The 11869-nt window shown below is 43.5% G+C and overlaps 1 protein-coding gene across 3 annotated transcripts in view; it reads left to right on the top strand.

Moving 5' to 3' along the window:
- Positions 1–1432: 1432 nt before the first annotated feature.
- Positions 1433–11869, top strand: part of Thrap3 (thyroid hormone receptor associated protein 3) — a 39097-nt gene continuing 28660 nt past the window's right edge. Inside the window, exons 1-2 of one of the 3 annotated variants that reach the window (XM_051188775.1) lie at positions 1459–1574; positions 8702–8788. The gene's annotated coding sequence lies outside the window, so the exon portion shown is untranslated. Of the gene's footprint in view, positions 1575–8701; positions 8789–11869 lie in introns of all 3 variants that reach the window. The other 2 variants (XM_051188773.1, XM_051188774.1) reach the window with 2 other exon arrangements.

Raw genomic sequence — 11869 nt, 5'->3', positions numbered from 1 at the left:
ATATAGTATGCTGCTTGAAGGAAATACTCCCGGAGGAGGAGAGTGTGAGTCAGGTGGAATACTGCTGAGGCCAGAGAGCTTCGGGACAACAGTTGTCTCATGACAAACAGATTACAGATGTGTATTTTGTCTACTCTGACCTGGTTTGTGCAGAAATCCATCAAAACGAATCTGTGTTCTCAAAGAGCTCCCAGTCTGGTGCGGAGAAAACATATGCTTTAGTAAGAGTATGCAAATGCACGACAGAAAAGGTGTCGTTTGAACTCTTACATGAGTTCACTAAGCAGCCACTGCAGAGGAAACCAGCCTGCTGTAAAACCCAGATCAAATTTGTAGGCGTGATTATGAGAAACAAAATCTCGGGGCTCACATCTGAGATCTGAGTAGTCGGGAAGCTGAGATAGGAAAGGCTGCCTCAGGGTTAAGGACAGCTGGGCCTGGGAAACAGAGGAAGTCCTATTCTAAAATTCAAAGTGTCCCCCCCCACCTCTTAAAGAGGAGGACGAAGAGATGGCTTAACAGTTAAAACCACTGGTTGCTCTTCCAGGGGACCCAGGTTCAATTCCCAGCACCCACACACAGCTGTCTGTAATTCCTGTTCCAGAGCCTCCGATGCCCTCAGACATGCATGATGCATGCAGGAAAAACACCAATATACATAAGATATAAATAAATAAATAAAAACCAGCGGGTGGTGGCGGCACAAGCCTTTAATCCCAGCATTCGGGAGGGAGAGGCAGATGAATCTCCGAGATCCAGGCCAGCCCGGCTTAACAAGGCAAGTTCCAGGACAGCCAGGGCAAAAAAGGACCCCTGTCTCTAAAATTAAACACAAAACAAAACTTCTTTGGTTTCCCACGGTCATGAAAAGGGATAGAGGCGCCTGCTGGAGAGAGCGCTGTGCATCCGGGCTTCTGGGTCTCCCGAGGTCACACTATCAAAACAAGAACTCTTCTCCATTTTCCGTTGTCCTTTTGCGATCCCTGGTGCTCATTAAGTGCCTCCAACAACTCTGTGAGCTACAAATTACGAACTGACTTTATACACAAACGATTTGCTCAAGGTCACAAAGCGGGAAGTGGGCACTCTGGAGAATGAAAACCAAAGCGCCTGGTAGCCTCCAGACGGAGAAGCTCCGAGCTTGCAGAGGCGGGCGAGTAGGTGGGGCTCAGGCCCTCCTTCAGCCGCCCGAAAGGCCTCTCCAAAATGGTGGGGGCAGTAGCGTCAGCAACGTCCCCGCCCCTTCCGTCCACCTCCCTCCCTCTTCCTCAGGCCACCCAGGCTGGGGGGGAGGGGACGCAACGCAGCCGCCCACGTGACCGTCGATCCGCGGGCGCGTGACGCAAGCGGCGGGCCCAACGTTCGCTTTGCTTTGTGGGAAATGGAGTTCAAGAGGACGTCCGGTGAGTCAGGAGAAGTGACTTTTGAACTACATTTCCCAGGAGGTAGCGGACCGAGGCGGTAGCCGTCGTCGTCTGAGAGCGGGGACGCGGGGCGCGCTGTCGGGCGGGGGCGAGGTTCGGGCCGGTTGTTCCGTTGCGAGACTGCTGCTGTAGTCGCTTCGGCGGGTCCAGGTGAGTGAACGCGGCTGATGGGAGTTAGGACACCTCTACGGGTCCCTGCGTTTTTGGGTTTTTCTCTTTTCTCAGCGGCGGCTGGTCCCCGGCGAGAGTAAGGCCTAGCTTGCGGCGACTCCCCGCGCTCTCTCTGCTCGGGCCTGCTCTGAGCGGGCCTGCTCGCTGGACTCCTCCCCCTCCCCGCCCTTCATCACTTCCCTCCGCTCCGGCCTAGTTCGCCAGGCTCCAGCCGACTTCTCTCTGGAACAGCTCGCAAACTTCTTTGCACTCTGTGGGAGGGACGGCTTCCACCAACTCCACCTTCTCCCTCCCCTGCTCGGACGAACCCCATTATTTGAATTGTTTTTCTGGGAACTCTTAAACGCCCTTCCCCCACCTAATCTCGATTGGCCTGGTTCTCTCTTCTGGGGCGCATGTGGTTGATATACACTAAATGTTAATATTTTCTTTTCGTGTTTGTTCTTCCCTCCCCTCCTGCCTTGTGTCTCAAAGGCATAATCCAAATTTATTTCCTATCGGAAATAGTGTTCCCACTTTTTTCCTTGGGTTGCAAGCGAGGCAGACTTGCATTCCAGTGGTAATTGGCTTGTGTCCTGCCAATGAGGGGCAGTTGAGTTTCACACTTAAGCAGCTTTTCTCTATATTCTCTGCCCTTCTGAATCTTAACGGGTGGAGCGTGGCGGCGGTAGTTGGCGGCAACACCGGTGCCCCAGAAGTTGGGAGTCATCGGTGCGAGTGAGTACAATGTTAACGGGGAGGTTGTTAAATGGATTGAAGGGAATATGGCAAAGACGTAATAGCAGAGAGCCAATAAAGAAAGCTGGCTTTACCAGTTGATGATTTTACATTTCAGTCTTCACTTTTCAGGTAACTTCAGTTGTTGGCTTTTCTAAAATGGCTGTACACAATACTGGCAACTTTGGGTTTCTGTAACATTCACTGAGATTAACTGAAGATCGCTTAGCTTCTGTTACCCGTGTGTAGGAGTTTTGATTGTGAGTCCTGAGTGGGAAGGCATGTGGTAGCATATTTCAGACCTTTCCTAGTTTTGTTTGTGGAAATACTGTTCGTTATAGTCTGCTCCGGTAGATAGCTCGATGTGTATTTTATATTCTGTATAACTCTGGTAAGGATGGCTGGTGCCTTGAAAGTTGTGGAAAAACAGGGTTTAGTTCTTTGTTTGCAGACATGTATTCTGAACTACTGTTAGTACTTAAGTGACATCAAAAAGAAGTCATGATTGCATTGTTTTGTTTTGTTTTTGTGGGGGGGGGTGAGGGGAGATCCAGTCTGGCCTATACACTGTATGTAATTGAGACTGGCCTTGAATGATTTTACCGGATTTTGCTACCATGCCAAGCTTGGTTGTCCCCTCCCCTCCACCCTCCCTTTTTTTTTTTTTTTTTAAAGACAGGATCTCTTTGTGTATCTGGGTGGCCTGGGACTCAAGATCACATCCTTCCCCTGCCTCCCAAAGGCAATCTCCACTGGCATGATTACATTTTGTAAAAAGAACTATTTGAAGGTTACTACATGGTTGGGTGTGGTGGTTCTTGCCTTTAATCATAGCACACGCCATGTTTTTCAGTTCTTTTAGCACCTATGAAGGATCTTCAGTTTTAGAAATAGATGGCTAGATTGACTTGACTGGTTTAGAGACCAGGTCTGGAATCAGGTAGGTGTTTCCTCCTGCCTCTGTCTCCTGAGTGTTAGTGACTGCTGAGGTGAACAACCACACTTAAGATTGGTATTTTAGTCTGCAAACTAAGTACAGTTGTTTAAGTGGGTTCTGTTAGTGTTTCAGTTTCTTTAATATCAAGTATGGGCACTTGATACTGAGTTTGGATTAGTCAGTGAAGCTATGGATTGTCACAGTCCTGGAGAGTAATTAAGTGATAGAGAGCTTTCTTAGAGTACTCAAAGTCCTCTGTGTTTAAAAAGAAAAGAAAAGGAAGGAAGGAAGGAAGGAAGGAAGGAAGGAAGGAAGGAAGGAAGAAAGAAAGAAAGAAAGAAAGAAAGAAAAAGAAAAACTATGGGAAGCTGGTCTTGGTGTGTCTTTAATCTCATCTCTTGAGAAGCAGAGACAGATGGGTGGATGACTTCAGGGCTAGCCTACTCTACTTAGTAAGTTCCAGGACAACTAAGCCCCTCTCTTTCAAAAAAAAGTGAGTAAGTATGGACTATGAAAAGTGATCTACTTTGTATTAGTTAATTTTCCGGAGAAAACCTTGGGAATGTATCCATATTGTACAAAGAAGGAATTGGGCTCTCTGGGGGATCGAAGACTAAAGTTTGGGTTTTTTTTTTTTTTTCCTTTGAGACAGGGTTTCTGTAGTCTAGGCATCCTGATGTCTCAAGGACATTAGCAATCATGACTGGCTTTTGTATATTTTAGAATGGCACCCTGTTTCTTTTGAGTATTATAACGGTGAATTGAAGGAAATGTAATTAATACTATTGGGTCAAATACTAGATTTTGGTGGCTTGCTTCATAAACATCTATGAGTGGGTGAATGATTCAGCAAATAGTGCCAGGCAGCTTACCCACCTCTCAGCTTGTGTGTTTAGGCCTTCTAGACACACTGCAGGAAGCCCTGACACCACTTCAAGGCCTGCCAGGCAGCTGTTCTGAGAGTAGTAGAGGACAAAATGTGAGCAAGTAAAGTAGAAATTGAGAAAAGGGCCATGGAGGTATTAAGCAGAGTATGCCCATAGACATTGAGAAATTATTGAGACCTAATAGCTGTGATCAGAGTGGGTTTGTGTGTGTGTGTGGTTTCCTCCCTTTCTTCCCCTCCCCTCCCATCTTTTGGAAAGCCGAGTGTGGATGACCTGCATGACAGGTATGACTGTTTAAGATGAGTTAGAGAGATATGGTAGGTTGGTGAAGGGATTTTTTTCACTAATACAAATGAAGACAGGAAAGACTTGTGACTGAGGTTGGGAGAAGAGAGACATACGTTGGATGACTTTTGCAGAGCTTGGGTACACTGTAGGGGTGGTTACTAATCTAGGCTGGAGATGTAGAATGATAGAGGTATACAAAGAAGCATAGAGTTTGGGGATTAGCTTTGTGCTCTCCAGCCAGGACAGTATTTCTGTATGATTCACAGAGTTTAAGAAGCTCTAGATCTCTATGTAATTTTTGTGCAGTGAGCACATTTTTAAAAAGCTTCAGCAATATCCATATAAATGTCAAAAAAAAAAAAAAAAAAAAGCTTAGGCTGGGGCAGTAGGATTACTAGTTCAAGGCCTGCCTGGCAACTTTGGAGACCCCATCTCAAAAGAAAGTCTATTGTAGTTGTTCATGCCTTTAATCCCAACTCTCAATAGACTGAAGCAGGTCTATATGAGTTTGAGGCCAGCTTTGGTTTATATAGGGAGAGTTCCACATCAGGCAAATACTGTCTCAAAAAAAAAAAAAAAAAAGAATAGGGATAGAACTCAGTGGCAGAGTACTACCCTCTTAATGCAAGTCCTTGGGTTCAGTACCTAGTACCACAAAAAAAAAAAAAAAAAAAAAAAAAAAAAAAATAGCTTAATAACCACTGCTCTAGGGGAGAGGGGAGGGAGATTAGTAAGGATCATAGAGGGGATTAGAATGATCAAAGTTTATTACATGAAGTTTGAAAAGTCATAATGAGCTAGCTGGTAGTGTTGGTGCTCAACTTTAACCCCAGCACTTGGGAGGCAGAGGCAGGTGGATCTCTGTTTGAGGCCAGCCTAGTCTACAGAGCCAGTTCCAGGACAGCCAGGGCTATATTGAGAGAAACCCTGTCTCTGAGAACTTAAAGAACACCCGCACACACACTCCCACACCCACCCCTTAAAGTTTGATAGCATAGGGTATACCTGCCTCAACTGCCCCTGGAACATCATGTCTTTCTCGTTATGGTAGAGTTTGAAAATTTAAGACTAAATACAGTCTGCAAATTAATTTGAATTAGTTGTCAGTATTTAAAAACAGGCATATGGGGCTGGAGAGATGCCTCAAATTTAAGAGCACTAACTGTTCTATTTGAAGAACCCAGTTCAATTCCCAGCACCCTCATGGTAGCTCACTACTATCTGTAATTCCAGGATTTGACACCTTCACACAGATGTACATGCAGGGAAAAACCAAGGCATGTAAAATATAAATACATCATTTAAAGAAATAAAAACAGGTAAATATGGATTCAGGCTGCTCTTGAAAAATTAGTTCTTCCCAGCTGTGGGTCTGTTCTACATCTCTTGTGATTAAGACATTTCTTTTCCTGTTTGCCACAGACTTTAGCACCTGCCAGAGCTTTATTTCTTTGGGCTTTATTTAGGCTTTAGGCTTTTTTTTTTATCAGATTTTTTTTTTCCCCCTTTCATTGAAAATATTTTTTTTTTTCTCACATAATATATCCTGATAGGGCCTCTCCCTCCCTGGCTGTCCTGGAACTCACTGTAGACCAGGCTGACTTACTAGATATCACCTGCCTCTGCATCCTAGGTGCTGGTATTAAAGGCATGCACCACTGTGGCTGGCCTAATAACATCCTTTACAAAGTTGTTTTTTTTTTTTTTTTTTTTAAAGGGAGGGACCCCTAAAACATGGAAATACTTTGTTTTGGAACTGAAGCCCAAGGAGTTTTAAAAGGTAGTGCCTTTAAAAAGACATTGAACTGCCTTCTGCTCTTGCCTTTTTTAGCTGGCTTATGTTCAGAGTCTCCATTTCTGTTCTGCCTGGTTTACTTTGTTGCATTTGGAATGTTGTGACTGCATAGCTTATCCTGCCCCAGAAGACAGGCCAAGCAAAGGGAAAGGCTAAGTACAAGAGTTTGGGTTGGTAGTCTGACGTGTTTATTGTATGTGTAGTATTGCCTTCCTCCAATTCCAGTGGCTTCTGAAGCTGAGGCAAGAGATTCACATGTTCAAGGCTCTTTGGGCTATCTAGCAAGTCTGTAAGTCCTGGTAGCATAGCAAGACTGCCTCCGAAAAGGTGAAGGGGCTTTGGGGTATATGGCACCTACCTAGCATTCAAGAGCTCTAGGTTCAATTTTCAGTACTGCCAAAAAAAAAAAAAAGTTTGGGAATTATTTTTATTTTGTTCGTTGCTTTATCTATTTACTGGTTGTCAAGGCAGGGTTTCTCTGTGTAGCCCTGGCTGGCCTCCAACTCAGAGATCTGCCTGCCTCTGCCTCCTGATTGCTGGGAATAAAGATGTGTGCAGGATTTAGATTTGAACCCATGGCCTCAAGCATGTTAGACAAATACCAAGGAGCTATAGCCTCAACCATATCCATTTTTAAAAATTTGTTTTTATGGATAAGAATGTTGTCTGCCTGTATGTATGTGTGTGCATCATATGCATTCCTGGTGCCCTTGAGGCATCATGTCCTGCAAGACCCCCTGGAACTGCCCTGTTAGAGTTGGTTGTAAGCTACCTTGTGGGTGCTGGGAACTGAACCTGAGTTCTCTGCAAGAGCAGCAAGTACTCTAACTCCTAAGCCATTTCTCCAAACATTCATCCAGAATTTGGATATTTACTTACTGTTTATTTTGATGCTTGAGTTTTATTAGGGTTAGTGGTGTTTGGTTTTTTTTTGTTTGTTTGTTTTTATTTATTATCTGCCTCCAACTGACAGATCTACTGCCTCTACTGGGATTAAAGGTGTGTTTTACCACACACGTCTTGCTCTTTATTAATATGAGAGTAATGACTGGTCAGGTAACTAGCCACATGGCTTCTAAGAAAGAGCTAGAAAGCCTGGAACTGAAAGGCTGAGGTTTGGAGAAAGAAGAAGGAAGTCAATGCTGTTTAGAAAAGTGGGCGAGGCTAGCAGAGCTATGAGGTGGGGACTCCATAAGTGACTGCCCAGAGAACTTCTATTTTTAAAATTAATACATGTCTGTGAAATCTATTACCTTGCTTTTAGCAATTCTTTTCTGTTTTGCTTTAAGTAATTCATTTTTTTAAAGTTAATGGTTAATAACCAGCTTCTCTCTATTTTAGTAGAAAGGTGGGGTCAATAGGGAATTGATGGAGTAGTTTGCTGAATTGAGGGTGTTTCCTAAAGTCGCTCAGGAATTTTCATTGCCAGAAAGCCAGCATTGCTTTAGGAGGCTATGGGTTTCATCTTCAGTGCCAAAGATAGTAAAGCTGTTCAGTATCCTGGATTCCAGGCATAGGGGAATCAGGAAAGAAAAAAAAAAATGATGCTTGCCACTGAACCCAATGATCATTCAGAGTTTGATCTCCAAGCCCCATGTGGTGAAAGGAGAGAATTGACTTCTGCAACTTGATCTCTAATTACTCTCTCTCCCTTTTTCCTTGCCTCCCCCTCTCCCTTCCCCTCCCTCCCTCATCTTTCTGACTCTGTGTGTGTGTTGCCTGTTTGTTGCTCTGAACCATCTCTGTGCTAGATCCTCTGGAACTGGACTTAGAGGATGATTATGAATGCTTCTTGGGATTTAAGTTAACCCAGGTCCTCTTTAAGAGCACTTAGTGGACTTCTAAACCATCTCTCCAGTCCCTTTCGCTTTTCTGAAACAAATGGTTATTACATGTGTTTGTGTGTGTGTGGGGGAGTGTATGTGGAGGTTTGAGACCCACTTTTAGAAGTTCTTTCTTATAGATTCTGGAGAATTCAGGCTAGTCTTGACATCAGGGCCCCCACCGCCATTTTTTTGAGACAGGATTACTTTGCCCACTCCTAATTGACAATTTTCTTGTCTCAGCCTCCCAAATGTTGAGATTGTAGGCAGGTACCACTTTCTACAAAAAAAAAAATAGAATTCTTTTTAGTGGGTGGAGTTGGGGCAGTATCTATGGCTGTCTTAGAACTAGCTCTATAGACCCACCTCATAGAAATCTGCCTGCCTCTGCTTCCCAAGTGCTAGAATTATTGGTGAAATTGTTTAACTGTTAATGCTGATCTGTAATACTTCTTTACCCTCATCCTTTTCTTTCTTTTGTTTAAGCTTGGGTCTTCTAACACTGCACCCCCCATACACACACACACACACACACACACACACACACACACAAATAAGCCATCTCTCTAGCCTCTAAAGTAGAATTTTTGTTGTGGGTTTCAAGCATTAATAGAATCTTTGAGCTATAGTAGGCATTTTATTACCTCTTCTCATTCCAGAAATATACCAATTGTAAATTAGAGAAGCCAGTGGTGCTGCTGGTGTTTTTCAGAGGCAGTTCAAGTTGAATTATTAATTCTACTAAGGTAAATGCTTGGTGAAAAAAGGATTTTAATAACCTCACTCAGTTAAAAAATAATTTTATATTTTAGACAGTGTAGGGCTTTATAGTGAGACTCTGTCTTAAAAACACACTTGCCAGTTACATTAAACTTTTTATTCAGAAGATTTGTAAATAGGTTCTATGGTGTGTGTCTGTGTGTCTGTCTGTTTAAACATGCCTGTGTACATGCAGAGGCCTGGATGGCAGAGGAAGGCATTGGATATTTTCTTCTGTTACTCTGATGTAGTCCTTCCATTGGGGTCTCTGAACCTGGAGTTCTTTATGTTCCTACTGGGTCCCAGTGATGATTCTGTTACCATCTTCTCCCAGTCTGATGTTACAGGAATTAGTGGGATGGTCAGCTTATATGGGTACTGGTCCTCATGATTGCACAGCAGGCTGTCTTATAGCAGTAGTAAATTAACATAAAAAAATAGATTCAAACCAGAGATGGTAGGACATGCCTATTAATTTCAGCATTTGGGAGGTGGGTTAGGCAGGATCAAGGCCTTCAAGGCTATTTTCAGCTACACAGTTTGATAAGAGCCTGTCTCATAAAAATAAATACACTTACACGTTTTTCTTCTAAATCTCTGTGGTAAATTTGTAGGAAGACGACTTGATCTTTAACCATAACTAATGTGTAGTCAGGTGTGTTAGTGTGTGCCTCTTATTTCAGCACCCTGGAAGCTAAAACCTTAAAAACAAAGCATGAGTGTGTGTAAAAAGATGTGAAACTTTCTTTTCTCTTGCCATGACAAAGGTAACTTGAAAGATTTGGGGTTCACAGATTCAAGAGGATTGAGGTATATTATATGATCATGGCGGTGAACATTGCAGCAAGCAGCAGGCATGGCCCTGGCACAGCAGCAGGGAGTTCACCTCCAGATCCACAAACAGGAAGCAGAGAGAAGATAGAGACACTGGGCCTGGCCTGGGCTTCTAAACCTCACAGTTCACCTCAGTTGACACCTCCTCCAACAAGGCTGTATATTCCTAATCCTTCCCAAACAGTTCCACCAACTGGGGAACCAAATAATCAAATTGTGCCTATGGTGGCTATTCTCATTCAAACCACCACATTATCTTTCCTAATAGAATTGTAAATAAGCTTTGTATTAAAAAAAAACCCACAGAAGTACAGGGCGTTGGTATCCCATGCCTTTAATCCCCGTACTCAGGAGGCAGAGGCAGGTGGATCTCTGAGTTCAAGGTCAGTCTGGTCTACAGCGTGAGTTCCAGGACAGGCTTCAAAGCAATACAGAGAAACCCTGTCTTCCCATCTTGGGGAGAAAAAAAAAATAAGTGAATAGCTATGTATCTATCAATGGTGAGAGGAATGGTTATGTGTTATAGAGACCATGACCTATTCAATCTTTGGAATATTCCACTTCAGCCTCCCCAATAGCTGTGACTCTGGCTCTGCACCAGTGAGCTGACTCTGGTAATGACTTTAAGAAAATAGATAAAGCTGAAGAAATGGCTCAGTGTTTAAGAGCACTTGCTGCTCTCCAAGGGACAATCAGCCTAAATTTGGTTCCTAGCACTCATATTGGGCAAACTATGTAACTCCAGTTCTAGGGGATCCAACACCCTGTTCTGGCCTCTGTAGGCACCCATACATGTGCATACACAGGGGGAGGGGGAATGAATTGATTTTTTTTTTTTTTTTAAAAATGGTTACTATAACAATTGCCTGCCAAGTTAGTTTAATATTGAGAACTGAAAGGCCATTAGTTAAGTTAGAAAAGCTCAACGTTTTTCTAAGAAATGAGAAAATATTCCCAGTGGTAATGCATACTCATTTAAAATGATTGCAGTCACTCTCTGAGGGACAAGAGGAGCCTCTGGGATGAGTCAAAGATCTCTAAACTGCCCGTTCTATTGTTCATTCTCTTTCTCTACTGATGAAACATTAATTGCATAGATGATCATGATCTTAATAGAACCTTTGTTTTGAGGATATTCTCAGGAGAAAACATAGCAAGTTGCTTACACTGGAGACTTTATACGGGAAAAGTTTTAAGTGAATGACCCCTCAGCTTGCTGTTGATTTCTGCCCCCCAACAACATCAAAGTGGTTTTGTTGTTGTTTTCTTTGTTTTGTCTTGTTTTATCAAGACAGATTTCTCTGTGTATTCCTGACTGTCCTGGAACTTACTCTGTACACCAGACTGGCCTGAAATTCAGACATTGCCTGCTTCTGCCTCCTGAGTGCTAGGGTTAAAGGTGTGTGCTGTCGCCACCACCACCTGTCATCAAAGATCTGTCTTGATCTTTTCTCCTAGTGTATTTCTTCAATGTAGGACTGGCCAGTTTAACCAATAAAAGAACACAGCAGGTTATTTTCTATGAGAAGATATCTGACCACTTATTAAACAGAAGTAAATCACAAAAATAAAATCTCTGAAATCTGAGGAAGTTTTTCAGTTTGCCCTCTGGCCATCCTAAACATCCTGACACTGGGTGCCAGGGTCTAGAGTGTTGACTCTGCTGGGCAGTGGTGGCAAATACCTTTAATCCCAACACTTGGGAGGCAGAGGCTGGTGAATCTCTGTGAGTAGGAGGCCAGCAAGTTCCAGGACAGCCTCCCAAGCTACAGAGAAACCCTGTCTTAAAAAACAAAAAGCAGCCAGGCAGTGGTGGTGCACACTTTTGATCCCAGCACTCGGATCTCTGTGAGTTTGAGTTCGAGACCAGCCTGGTCTACAAGAGCTAGTTCCAGGACACCCTCCAAAACCACAGAGAAGCTGGGTGGTGGTGGCACACGCCTTTGATCCCAACACTGGGGAGGCGACTCTCTGTGAGTTCAAGGCCAGCCTGGTCTACAGAAAAGTTCTAGGACAGGCTCCAAAACCAACAACAACAACAAAGCAAACAAAAAAAAAAAAAAAAAAAAAAAAAAAAAACAAAAACCTTACTGCTCTGGTATAGGACCTGGTTTCAGTTCCCAGAACCCACATAGCAACACATGACCGTCTGTAACTCCAGTTTCAGGGCATCAGGCATGCATTAGATGTATAAACATACAGGCAAAACAAACTTTTTAAAATGTACTTTGCCA

This window comes from Phodopus roborovskii, unplaced genomic scaffold (genome assembly GCF_943737965.1).
Source record: "Phodopus roborovskii unplaced genomic scaffold, PHOROB, whole genome shotgun sequence".
In the NCBI taxonomy this organism is placed as follows: domain Eukaryota; kingdom Metazoa; phylum Chordata; class Mammalia; order Rodentia; family Cricetidae; genus Phodopus; species Phodopus roborovskii.
Note: the sequence above shows the minus strand (reverse complement) of the source record. Positions and strands in the feature narration are given on the sequence as shown.